This window comes from Lygodium microphyllum, chromosome 21 (genome assembly GCF_053477565.2).
Source record: "Lygodium microphyllum isolate KBCC chromosome 21, Lygodium_microphyllum_v1.1.10, whole genome shotgun sequence".
Lineage (NCBI taxonomy): Eukaryota > Viridiplantae > Streptophyta > Polypodiopsida > Schizaeales > Lygodiaceae > Lygodium > Lygodium microphyllum.
In genome coordinates, this window is record NC_141155.1 from 57,337,483 (window position 1) to 57,350,158 (window position 12,676).

Consider the following 12,676-nt stretch of genomic DNA (forward strand, 5'->3'; position numbering starts at 1 on the left):
GAGCCCCTAGCAGTGGTACATTCGGATATTTGTGGGCCCATGCCCTATCAGTCTATGGGTGGTGCAAAGTATTTTGTGACGTTCATTGACGATTTTTGGTGTAAAGTCTGGGCTTACCCATTAAGCTTAAGTTCGAAGTCTTGGCTATGTTTCAGAGATGAATTGCATTGGTTGAGAACCAGATTGGGCATAGGCTGCAATGGCTTAGGACTGACAATGGGGGAGAATATGTGTCACGTGCTTTTGAGCAACTATGTGATGAGATGGGTATTAAGTGTTAGTTGACCGTCCCCTATACCCCACCCTAGAATGGTTTGGGTGAGTGGATGAATAGAACCATCCAGGAGTGTGTATGCAGTATGCTTAGCCACGTAGGCTTACAATAGAGCTTTTGGACTGATGCAATTATTACATTTGTGCATGTCATAAATAGATCACCTTCTAGTGGTTTGGATTTCTAGGTTGCAGAGGAGGTATGGATTGGGAAACCTCTGTCTTATGTGCATCTACGTGTCTTTGGATGTGAGGCATTCTACCATGTGCCCAAAGAAAAGCATACTAAGTTGGATCCTAAGAGTATCAAATGCATTTTCCTTGGCTATAGGGATGCATGCGAGATGGGTTACCGCCTTTGGGATCCGCAAACGCGGAAAGTCATCTGTAGCCATGATATAGTCTTCCATGAAGACAAGATGCATAGGCACCCTGAGAGGGTGGTAGAGATACGTAGGGTTATATTCCAGGAGGAGCGCTGTTGCACATCTAGTTGGATAGCGTGTAGTAGCAGTTGGTATACATGGCCAAGGTGTTGGACCGGCCGCCATAGAGCCTCGGTCTACTAGAGATAGACATCCATGTGATAGATTTGAGCCCTCGATGCATTATGTCTTAGTTACAGATGTAGGAGAGCCTCTCACCCATGATGAGGCTATGCGCAGGGGTGACGGTCACTCTTGGGAGAGGGCTATGTAGTCTAAGATAGACTCCCTGTACAAGAATATGACTTGGGATTTGGTTGCACTACCTCAGGGCAAGAAGGCTTTGCCATGCAAATGGGTGTACAAGCTAAAAAGTATCCCTGGAAACCCCAAGCTGGCTTATAAGGCAAGACTTGTCGCTCAGGGTTTTAAATAGGAGTATGGAGTTAACTTTGATGAAGTATTTTCTCTTGTGGTCAAGATGACCACCCTACGCTTGGTTTTGGCCTTAGTCGCGCAGCTTGACTTGGACTTGTACTAGATGGATGTCGAGACTGCATTCTTGCATGGGGATTTGCATGATGAGATATACATGGAGCAACCTAAGGGCTTTGCAAAACCTGGAAGGAAGCACCTAGTGTGCAAGTTGAAGAAAAGTCTTTATGGCTTGAAGCAAGCACCTAGGGAGTGGTATCATAAGTTTGATGCCTTTATGCAGTCATAGGGCTACAATAGAAGTGCTATGGATCCATGTTTTTACACCAAGAAAGCCCGTGATGGCTCATTACTTATTTTGGTACTTTATGTGGATGATGTGTTGATAGCAGGGAAAGCTTATGATGAGCTGGATGCTCTTAAATCTCAGCTGAAGAAGAGCTTTGAGATGAAGGATTTGGGACAAGCCTCTCACATTCTTGGTATGCGCATTAAGTGCGACATGCATCAGGGACTACTCTACCTCTCACAGAGGGAGTACATTCATAAAGTCCTTGAGCGTTTCCGATGCGTGACGTAAAGCCTATTGGCTATCCATTACCTTCTTATATGAAGGTTTCACAGGCCAATTGTCCGTAGACGGATGAGTAGAGGGCCGAGATGGTCAAGATCCCTTATGCATTAGCCGTGGGCAGTTTGATGTATGCCATGATAGCCACTTGTCTAGATATTTCCTTTGCAGTTGGTATTGTGGCACGCTATATGGCTACACTTGGCAAAAAGCATTGGGATGCCATAAAGGGTATCATGAGATACCTGAAGGGCACATCAGATATGTGTATTTGCTATGGCAGCCAGGATACAGGAGTTGTGGGCTACATAGACTCCGATTATGCAAGACATGCAGATAGTAGGAAGTCCACTTTCGGCTATGTCTTTACCTATGCTGGAGGTGCTGTTTCTTGGATATCTAAGGTTCAGAAGTGTACGGCTCTCTCTACCACTGAGGCCGAGCATGTTGCGGCCACCACTGAGGCTTGTAAGAAGGCCATATGGTTGGGCCTTTTGGTTCATGACCTTGGGATTGATACTATACCTACGTTGCATTTGGATTCTATGAGTGCTATTCAGCTAGCCAAGAATCTGGTCTTCTATGCAAAAATGAAACACATTGAGGTGAGTTATCACTTCATACGTAGGGTCGTGGAGGACAAGTCTGTTGACCTTGTCAAGATCTCCAATGACGAAAATCTTGCAGATCTGCTCACGAAAAGCCTAACTACTGAGCACTTTGTCTTCCTTAGGAGATTGATGGGCATTGGATGAGATGACGTTTTTCCTCATCCTGTTGTACATGTGTACATTGTACTGTCTTTTCTTTTTCTTTTCACTCCTCATTGGGGCAGATTCACCTTTAACTGGGAGGTTATTGGGGGTAAAGGCGCCTTTGCCTAGCCACTTGTGTATTACTACATTGACAATACCTGCCACTGCACATTGCAGGTGGTGGGTGCCCGTCATTGTCACTTTATTCTTTATTTTTTTAGTCATAGTTTGAATAAAGGAAGGCCCGGTCACACATTTGACTGTTGGAGTTCCCATTTTTGTTTCTCTCTCTTCTTGCTCTTGCTCTCCACCATAGCTCACTTCCAAGCAAGCTTCAATCCTTCTCACCTTTCAATAAGAAGCACTTCGATCCTTCTCACCTTTCAATAAGAAGCTTCGATCCTTCTCACCTTTCAATAAGAAGCACTTCTAAATTGATGATATTGCAATTTGAACTATTTGATTCCCCTCTTAATTGATTCCCCTCTTATTGAAAGGTGAGAAGGACTTCTCTCTCTACCACTGAGGCCGAGCAATTAAGAAGTCCTTCTCACCTTTCAATAAGAAGCACTTCTAAATGTGAATGTAGCCCCCTAGCCTCATTCAATGTCAACATTTCATTAGGGCCCTTCTATAAGGTCTTTATGGTCTTATTATGGTGTTGTTGGCAAGCTCAATTCATAGGTCATTTAGGTTTTGCCTCACCATTCCACTAGTCTCAGATCTTCCACCAATCCTTTGGGTACTCTATTGGTAGAAGCATTTGGCTTGATATTTAAACATGGCATGAAAAACCTAAGTAGTGATGCATAGGTCCTCCTTTTTAATGGTGAGTAACAAACCATCTTGAGTGATGTCTAGCTTGGTCCATTTGGCTGAGACAATTGTGACCTTTTTAGCTATGTTATAAGTTTCTTCTTTGTTTTGAATTCATAGTTCTTCTTTGATTAGATCAAGCGAGAATGTGATGTCATAGGATATTTTATCACTATCAATCAAGATCTTGATTGTAGTCATGACTAGATGGATGCTCAAAATGGGATATCGATACATGTTCCATAGATCACTTTTGCATAGAGCTCTAAACCACCACATTTCTTCACAAAGTCCCCTCGTTGAGGCATTGCCTTCATGTTGATGCTACTCATGATTTTGAATCTCATGTCTCCAAAGTACCAAATTGTGGGTCCAATCCAAACAATTGTTTTTGCTCCATAATATAGAAAATCGTATCCTTGTTCTTGGGGTCCTTGATGGGTCTATGAATGATCATTTTCTATCTTATTCATGCAAAAATTTATCTAGTGGTATATAGTGTCAAAATTCTAGTAAGAGTGCAAATTTTTAGTGAGAATGATAGCCTTAGAGAAGTGGTTGCATAGTATGTGGGGCCAAATTGTAGTATCTTAAGAGCACATCAATGTTGACCATTGGTTAGGCCAAGTTGGACATGCATGACCTGTAGTTTAGTTCTTTTCAGTATAAATACACTTTAGTTGTCCTATGAAGTCTGGTGTTTGTTAGTATCAACAGAACAACAATTATTTAGGCATAATGTCAAGTTCTGGTTTTGTAGTTTACGATGTATAAATGTTCTTTGTCTTGTTGCAACTTGTGTGTGTGTGTGCGTGTGCATGTGCGTGTGTGTGTGCATGTGCATGTGCATGTGTGTGCATGTGCGTGTGCGTGTGCGTGTGCGTGTGCATGTGCATGTGCATGTGCGTGTGTGCGTGTGTGTGCATGTGTGCGTGGATGCATGCATGCGTGCGTGCATGTGTGCATGGGTGCATGCGTGCGTGCGTGCGTGTGTGCGTGGGTGCATGCGTGCGTGCGTGCGTGTGTGTGTTACTATTAGTGATGTGAGAAGGCCCAAAACACTTGGCAATCTTGCCATGTTCTATTCACATATTGGACAGATGCAGACCGAGCATGGAAGAAATCAATTTAATTATGTCATGCTAATCTAGTTCCATGCAGCACCTTATTGTGCTTGGGTAGTGCTGGTGGTTATGATAGTTGTAGCCCATCAAGAGGTGCACCTAGTGTGTTTGCATGATGGAGCGGTTCCCCTTCACATAACAAATGTTATTCTTATGTGTTCTAGAGCAAGACAGCTCCATGCTTAGGCTGGTCATAGATGGGAAGAGTTACAACATGTTTGAGGATCAGTGAGGTGAGGAAGAAATTGTTGTAGGTAATCTGAAGCATAAACACAGAATGCCAGTTCATTAGGAGAAGCTTTAGGTCCAAGTGTATATATAAATTCTTTGATGAGCATACCTCCAAATGTTCTGTGCTTGCAATAGCTTGTCCTAGGCAATCATATTCTTAATCAGATTGTTAATACAGGGAGGTAATAACAATTTAACTTTTACCACCTTGACCTCCTAAGAAACTAGTTCCTCATACCATGGCTCAACCAAATATTGTAGTTAAGTGGACCAAGTTTTATGGTGGAAAGAAGGAGGATTTAGATTGGCATGTAGCATAGTTTGAAACCTGATGGGTTGGAAGTGGCTATGATGTATTGCTCAATGATCAGATAAAGAAAAATCAATTTGTAGCCACCTTGCAAGGTAAGGCAATGGATTGGTTTAGTGCATATGGATGAATCATTTTCTCAATTATGATGAGTTAAAGATTGTTTTCTTGTTGTAGTTCCATAGGGATAAAACACTAGTTGACGTGTTGGAAAAAATTAAATCAATCAAGCAGAAAAAGATGTTGGTGGAAGACTATGTGCAACATTTCAAAAACTTGTTAAATATGTTGGATCAAAATAACACATTATCATTGGATATGAAAACTCATTATTTCTTGAAGGGTCTAAGTACCAAGATTTCTAGGGCAATTGCCAATGGGGAGATAGGGCACAATAGACATTAGAATTTTTGATTCAAGCAGCCCCATGGGTGGAAAAATGGCTTGTGGACATTCTCGCAAACAGAGAGATGCAAAATCTAATTCTAAAAGTGAGAGGGATAGTGATTCGGGGTTTGAAGATAAATGAAAGTGATGGTTTAGATTTCGACTATGATTTAGATTTTGATGATTTTGATGATGAAGATAGAAAGAAGAAGAAAAAGAGGCATACTAAGAAATCAAAAGGCAAGAAATCCTCCCATAAAACCTCTAAATCAAAATCTCCTTCCAAAAAGAAATCTACTAGTAAAATAGATCAAAAGATAGTTGAGAAATTGAAGGACTTAGGAGTTTTTGGGACAAAGAAACACAAGAAAGTTTGTTAGATTTGTAATAGAGCTAGCCAGGAAGCCAATACTTGTTGGTACAATCCCAATGTGAGAAATCCATAGCCACTCACTAGAGTACAATAACCAGTAGTGGCTCATTAGGTTGCCATGAAAAATAGGATGTAAAGGGGATCCGAGGAACCCGAAAGATTTCCAAATAGACCTACATGGCCCTGAACTCAATAGCGAATGGAAGGGTAGCAAGGAGCTTGTCAGTATTGCAGATTCTAGGGACATTTCATGGGCCCACAATGTGAACTATGGGTTAGCCATAGATTTGAGAGAGGAATGTCAATAGCAAAGAACGACAACGAAGCATGATCCGTAGGAGCACCTCAACTTTAGCCACCAGCCCTAATCACTACAATTATCATAGATTTACCCAAGGAACAAGCATAGATGTTAAGTTGCTTTGAAGAAAATGAGGATATAGAATTATTACTGGAATTCCTTGAAGTTCAAAAAATTAGGTTGGCACAAGTGCAACATGTGGATGGTATCCCAAATATGCACACTTGATGTGATCATTCTACCTACATGGTGGTTGAAGATTGGCAAGAGGATGTTGAGGCAATGACAATTTACAAGAGCCCAAAAGAAGAAGAATTTAGATTGGGAAGTTTAGAAAGATGTTTGTAATCAAGCAGTTCGTCAAGTGCAACAATTGCATAGGTAGAAAAGACGTACAAAAATAGAAAAATAGGTTCAAGAGAAGGATTTTTTGAAAAATCTTGAAGAATTCTAGTTTAAGATATCTATTGTTTCACAAACAATAGTATTTGAAGCATTATTCTAGGCCTTGGTTACTTCATCATTATAGTTGACACTTGAATAGGTGTTGGATCAGATTCCTAGATTTAAGGAGAATTTATAGTAGAAGTTGAAAGAATAGTGTGGGAGTCTTGTTAACCAAAAGCCAGGTCCAGAGCTTGTGGATACAATATGTCTTATTGTAATTCTTTCTTTAGCAATTGATGGTAGATTATGAAATTCCTACAATTCACGTTGAGTATATAGGAAATATGTTTAATGAAGTTCTTTTGGATGGTAGATCTTCAGTTAATATTCTTTTGGAAGTAGCTAACTATCTAATAAATGTGTGGAGTTGGATCCAACCCTATTTCAAGTGAAGATGGAAAATCAACAAAGATTGCAACCACTAGGCATCCTAAAGAATCGGTTAATCAGGGTTGCCAATCTAAAGTTCAAGGTGACTTTTGTGGTTTTGAGCATGGATGATTTTGAGGATTCTTATCAAATGTGTTAGATATGCTCAGTGCCCCACCCTTGTAAGGTGCCACCAATGATCCATGGTGCTCTTAGCTATAAGCCCCCCATTATGAGGAGAAGCCATGTGTGAGCATGGACATTGGGTGGATCCTGACTTGTATGTCAGATGAGGTCTATGTGACTGGATGGCAAAAAGGTGACCTTTGTGGATCTAGCCTTTGGGCTAGATAGAGTAGTTATGCTAGTGGCAACTTGTGGCACAATGCATTGAGTTGTGGGGTGTGGGAGTTAGTAGGGACTCGTGTTTTAGGGTCCGAGGGCCATGGAGGTGGCCCTTGGCAGCTCCCTGATAAAGGGAATATTCCTTGAAATATTCCCCAATCGACTAGGGAATATTCATAATATGGTTGAATATGTTGACAAGACTACCTTACCGAGCTATAAAAGGAAGACCCCTCTAAAGCCATCGTTAAACTATCCCTTCACCTAGTCAGAGTTCTTCCAGCTACCCTTAAGCTCTTTGCCTATCATCTATCTGAATCACTATCTAAGCTTCACAATGGCAGTGGACATGTGGACATAGCCATCTTTGTATCGCTTCATTTGAAATTTAAGCAATCTACATTCTTCTCATATTTGATGTGTGTTCTCTACTCCTTGCTTAGATTATGTTCATTGTACTGTGTCATTTCTACAAAGTGTTGCTTGGAAGACCTTAATTTAAGTTGGCGAAGATGAAATAAGATTGGGGTTCAGGATTTGTGATTATTCCTCATGGTAAAAAGGAAATGAAACTCTATACTCAAGGCAAGATATTGGTCAAGTCTAGTTGTCGGCCTGCAGTGGGACAAACAATTAATTTAGCAGCTCCTAAAGTTGAGGATGATGAGAAAGATCTTTTTCTTCAAGATAATCCTACAATAGTTCCTAGTTTTGAAATAGATGTGGAAAGGATAGTGCAAGAATACTGTGTCAATCCTGAAGTACAGGAATCCCCTACTGTTACGAACATTCAGGAACATGCTCTAGACCTATAAAATTCTATACTATAGGGACAGGATGTGTGGGGTCAAATAATAGAGTAGTCTCGAGCTGCTAAAGAAGAAGAGGAAATGGCCCAAAAGGCTATCATGGAAGTAGAGGAAAACTTTGAGCATATAGTGCAACATTCAACCGATGTTATAGAAGATGAGTGGATAAGTGGATTTGGGCTTCACTAAAATTTCCAAGCCCATTAAGGTCAGTATTTTTGGGGATCCTAAATTCAAGGCACAATTTCTTACATTGTGTAGGGAATTTGCAAATATATTCACTTGAGAATATATTGATATGTGGGGTTTTGACCCCAAGATTTGTCAGCATCAAGTTAACTTGCAAAAGGATGCCAAACCTTTTGTTCAATGGTGTTATAGGATGAATCCCAACTATGCAAAGCAGGTCAAGGAGGAGCTTGACAAATTGTTGCAAGTTGTATTCATCAAGTCCATTAATTAGGTCACTTGGCTATCACCCATTGTAGTGGTTCCTGAAAGAACGGTTCGATTCAGGTGTGTGTGGATTACAAGAATCTCAATGTAGCTACAATTACAAACCCATTTCCACTTCCTTTTAGAGACTCCTTATTGCTGGATCCAGATCTACAACTTTATTAATGGATTTTTCAAGATATAATCAAATCTGTATGCATGACATGGATAAAACAACATTTATTACTAAATGGAGTTCTTTTATTACCATGGTTATGAATTTTGGCTTGAAAAATGGCCCTTTCAACTTTTAGGGAGCTGCATAGTAGACCTTTGACCCTTTGTTGACTTCTTTTCCCCTTGATGATTTCTTTGTGTTTGGAAAGAAGGAAGACCATTTGCAAAATCTTAGGTTTTGTTTTGAAAGGTGTCGATAATTTGGGCTTTTCCTAAATCCTTTCAAATCAGTATTTGTAGCCAAGCGTGTAGTTTTGTTTGGACATATTATTTTTGAAGAAGGCATGGTGATATATCTGTGAAAGATTAAGGTGGTGAGTAAAGTTCAACCCTCCCAAAATAGTTCCAAAGGTAATGCAATTTGTTGGTCAAATTAAATGGCATAGTAGGTACCTCCACTACCTAGCTCATATCTATACTTTGCTTACCATGTTGACTAAGAAGGGGGTGCATTTTCATGGAGAGACTCTTAGCAAAAGTTTTTTGAAGCATTGAAGAAAATGCTAGTGGTTGCACCTATTTTAATTCTCCTAAATGGAACATCTCTTTTCATGTTTTTCTAGATACCTTTGCTATTGTACTTGGTGCGGTTTTAATGCAGGATGAGGTTCCATGCAGGTTTCGACCAGTTTATTATGCAAGTCAAAGGTTAAGTCCTATAAAGAAGAATTATTTAGTGACTGAAAGAGAGGCTTTGGGTATGGTGTTTGCCTTATAAAGGTTTAGGCATTATTTGTTGGCCAATAAAGTTGTTTTTTATGTAGATCATCATGCCTTACTTTATTTCTTGAACAAGCTCAAAATTGACTAGTTGTTTAGCCCTCTAGATGTTGCTTTTACAAGAATTTGACTACTTAGTGGTTCATATGCTTGGAATGGAGCATGTGGTTTCCTGCTTTTTTGAGTAGACTTTATGGATAGGAGGAGAAAGCATGCTTTGATGATTAGTTACTTGATGCTAACATGTTTGAAGTACAGGTTTACAATCTTGATGCATAATATGATCATCTCCTGGAGTTTCTACTTTCAAGTCGTATCCATGTTTCGTTAAGTTTCAATCAATGGAAAAAGATGTTATTGCAGAGTAAGACTTTTCAAGTAGTTTTTAGCCAATTGTATAAAAGGGGACATGATAATGTTTTGAGAAGATGCGTTCCAGAAGAAGAGCAGTGGGTGATTCTTAAAGAAGCTCATGCCGACCTAGGAGGGCATTTTTAAGGAGAAGTTACTAGCCAAAATGTTTTTTAGGTTGGGTTGCAGTGGCCTACAATTTTGAAGGATGGATATCAATTTGCTAAATCCTATTTGATTTGTACTAAGGAAGGTCAACCTCAACCATGTGATTGTATGAAGGATCATTGTGTACTTCCATTAGAACCCTTTCATAAATGGGGGTTCCACTTTGTAGGCACAATCAAACCATCTTCAAGATTACATAGAATATGCATATTCTTGTTTGCATGGATTACTATATTAAGTGGGTGGAAGTAGAAGCCTTGAAGGATAATATTACAAGAAGTATTGCTAGCTTTTTGTATTCTAACATAATGATGCATTTTTGATGCCCTATCGGGCTTGTTAGTGATTAGGGTAAGCATTTCCTAAAAAAAGTAATTCTGGAGCTGACAGATTCTACATAAAAAGTCTACTCCCTATCATTTATAGGCCAATAGATAGGCCAAAAGCTCAAATAAGATTTTCTTGTGGATCTAAAAGAAACTTGTTGATGAAAATAGAACAGATTGTGATCAAAAGCTAGATTCTGCTTTATGGGCTTTTCGCATAGCATATAAAGTTGCTACAAGAATGACCTCGTTTCACTTAGTATACAGGTTGGAATCAGTGGTGCCCATGCAGTGTGTTGTACTGTCTCTTTGTGTTGCTGTAGAGTTTAAATTGGATCTAGAAGAGTCTATTTAGCCTAGATTGGAGCAACTCTTGCAACTTGATGAAGATCAAATTATTTCAACGTACATGTCAGAAGTGGTGTAGCGTAGAAGACAAGCTTGGGTGAATTGATAGATCAAAAAGAAAATGTTTCAGAAGGGCAATTATGTGGTGATGTATAATTCCAATTTGGGCAAGCACCCTAGCAAGCTAAGTTATGTTATTTTGGCTCTTATATCATCGCTAAGTATGTAGGATGGGATACCTTTTGTTGTAAGATTTTGCAAGTAGACTCTTGAAGATAGTGGTTGACAAATTCAAGTTGAAAAAAATTGTTTCAACCTCTGCCCCAATTCATTGTGTTGTGGCACACAAATTCAGAAATATGCTCCAAAAATCTAGGGGGAAATCTTTAAAGCTCTCATTCATGATGGTCTATCTTGTCCTTCTTCTCAAATGAAACAAAGGTCCTTGTCTTCTTTGCAAAAAGAAGCACTTTCTCCTTTGTAGCATCTCAACTATTTCAAGGATTTAGTAGTAGCTATGGCATTGGGTTCTTGTGGTAGTAGACAAAAGGTGCAGCCACCATGAGTAGTGACTAGGTTAAGAAGGGAGCTATCACTTGTGGATGAGATGGAGAGCAAGGAGGATGCTGGCACAACCTCTACTCATTTGACAATAGAGGAAGAAGAGTCCCAAAGCCAAGGAGGTCCACCGATCATCCATCTCCGTCAGGTCAACAATCCTTTCAAGATTCCTAGGTATCACTCGACTTGTATAATCCTAAGACCCAGTAGTGGTTGAAAGAAACTGGTATTTGGGAATACACCAATTTTCCATGGGTAAAATGGCAACAAAATCTTTATGCACCACTATAGATGGATTCTCTCAGGGAATCGAAGGGTTGGTTAGGTGATGTGGTGGAGTTGACTCCTACCTAGTTGGTGAAATTTTGAAGTTGCCTCATAATGAAAAGCCTAGACAATGGAAATATTCAGTGAGAGAGATGTGGGGGGAATTTGAAGAGCCTACATGGATAAGAAAAGTATATACCCTTAAGGAACTACCACCCCTTAGGAAGCTTCATCTCAAATGGTTCATGAAAAGGAATATTCAGGTCATGAAAACCAATTCTATTGGTCCAACACATACATGATCTTATGGTATGCTGAGAATGAAAGAATCCCTAATTGGGCTAGTGTGGTTTATAAGAAAATTATGCATGAGGTTTATCTAAAGGGAACAAGGAAGATTGAACAAAGAAGTTGCTTGCATATGGTCTTAGGGGGTTTGTATGATTTTGTGGCAGGCATGCAACCTTAGATTTTGTAGAGTACCCCTGTAATAGAAAAAGCAAAGGGAAAGTTGTCACCTTTGTGTTTGCAAAGCAACCTAAGCACGATAAGGATGCCATGGATAATCCTTCCACTAAAGACAATAGTCATCAATAGATGCTGGATGATCTCTTAGTGGCTCAATATGATCTAGAAACATCACGAAGGATTCTTGATAATGTGTCTAAAGGAGGAAGTGTTGATTTGGTTATTGATGCATTTGATTCAACATTGGTGGAAAAATCTGTAGTAAAGAAATCAGTTTTGAAGCTCAGCAAAATCAACTTAAACACCAAGTTTTCCACTGTACTTAGTCCAACATCAACATGTTTGATCAACATACAGAATTTGGGAGATCAAAAGCCAGGTCAATCTAGTTCTTTTCTGACAATGTAGGAATTAAAAATGCTAGATATGGATGTTTCAATGATTCTAGGGAAGTTGGAGAAAGTTCATTGAGCAGTTGCCATCAAGGGTTTTAGTAGAGATGTCTATTTACAGTGAGCTTAAGCAACGTTATGATCATGAGGTTGCCAAAGTTGTGGAACTCTTTGCATATTTACAAGTAAACATGGATCATGCAAAAGAGAGGGAGTCATCGTAGAAAGATCAGACATGCTGGAGGAGCAATTGGCTCAGACTAAATTATGTATGAAGTTGTTTAAGCAATGTCAGTAGAGTTGAATGCAAAAGTTGCAAAAAACTACCATGTTTTGGCACAAACTAATGCTTAATTATTGGCTAGATGTTAGATATTGGAAAAAAAAATAATGCCATTGTAGGAACTTGAAAGATAGGTTTTGCATTTTCTT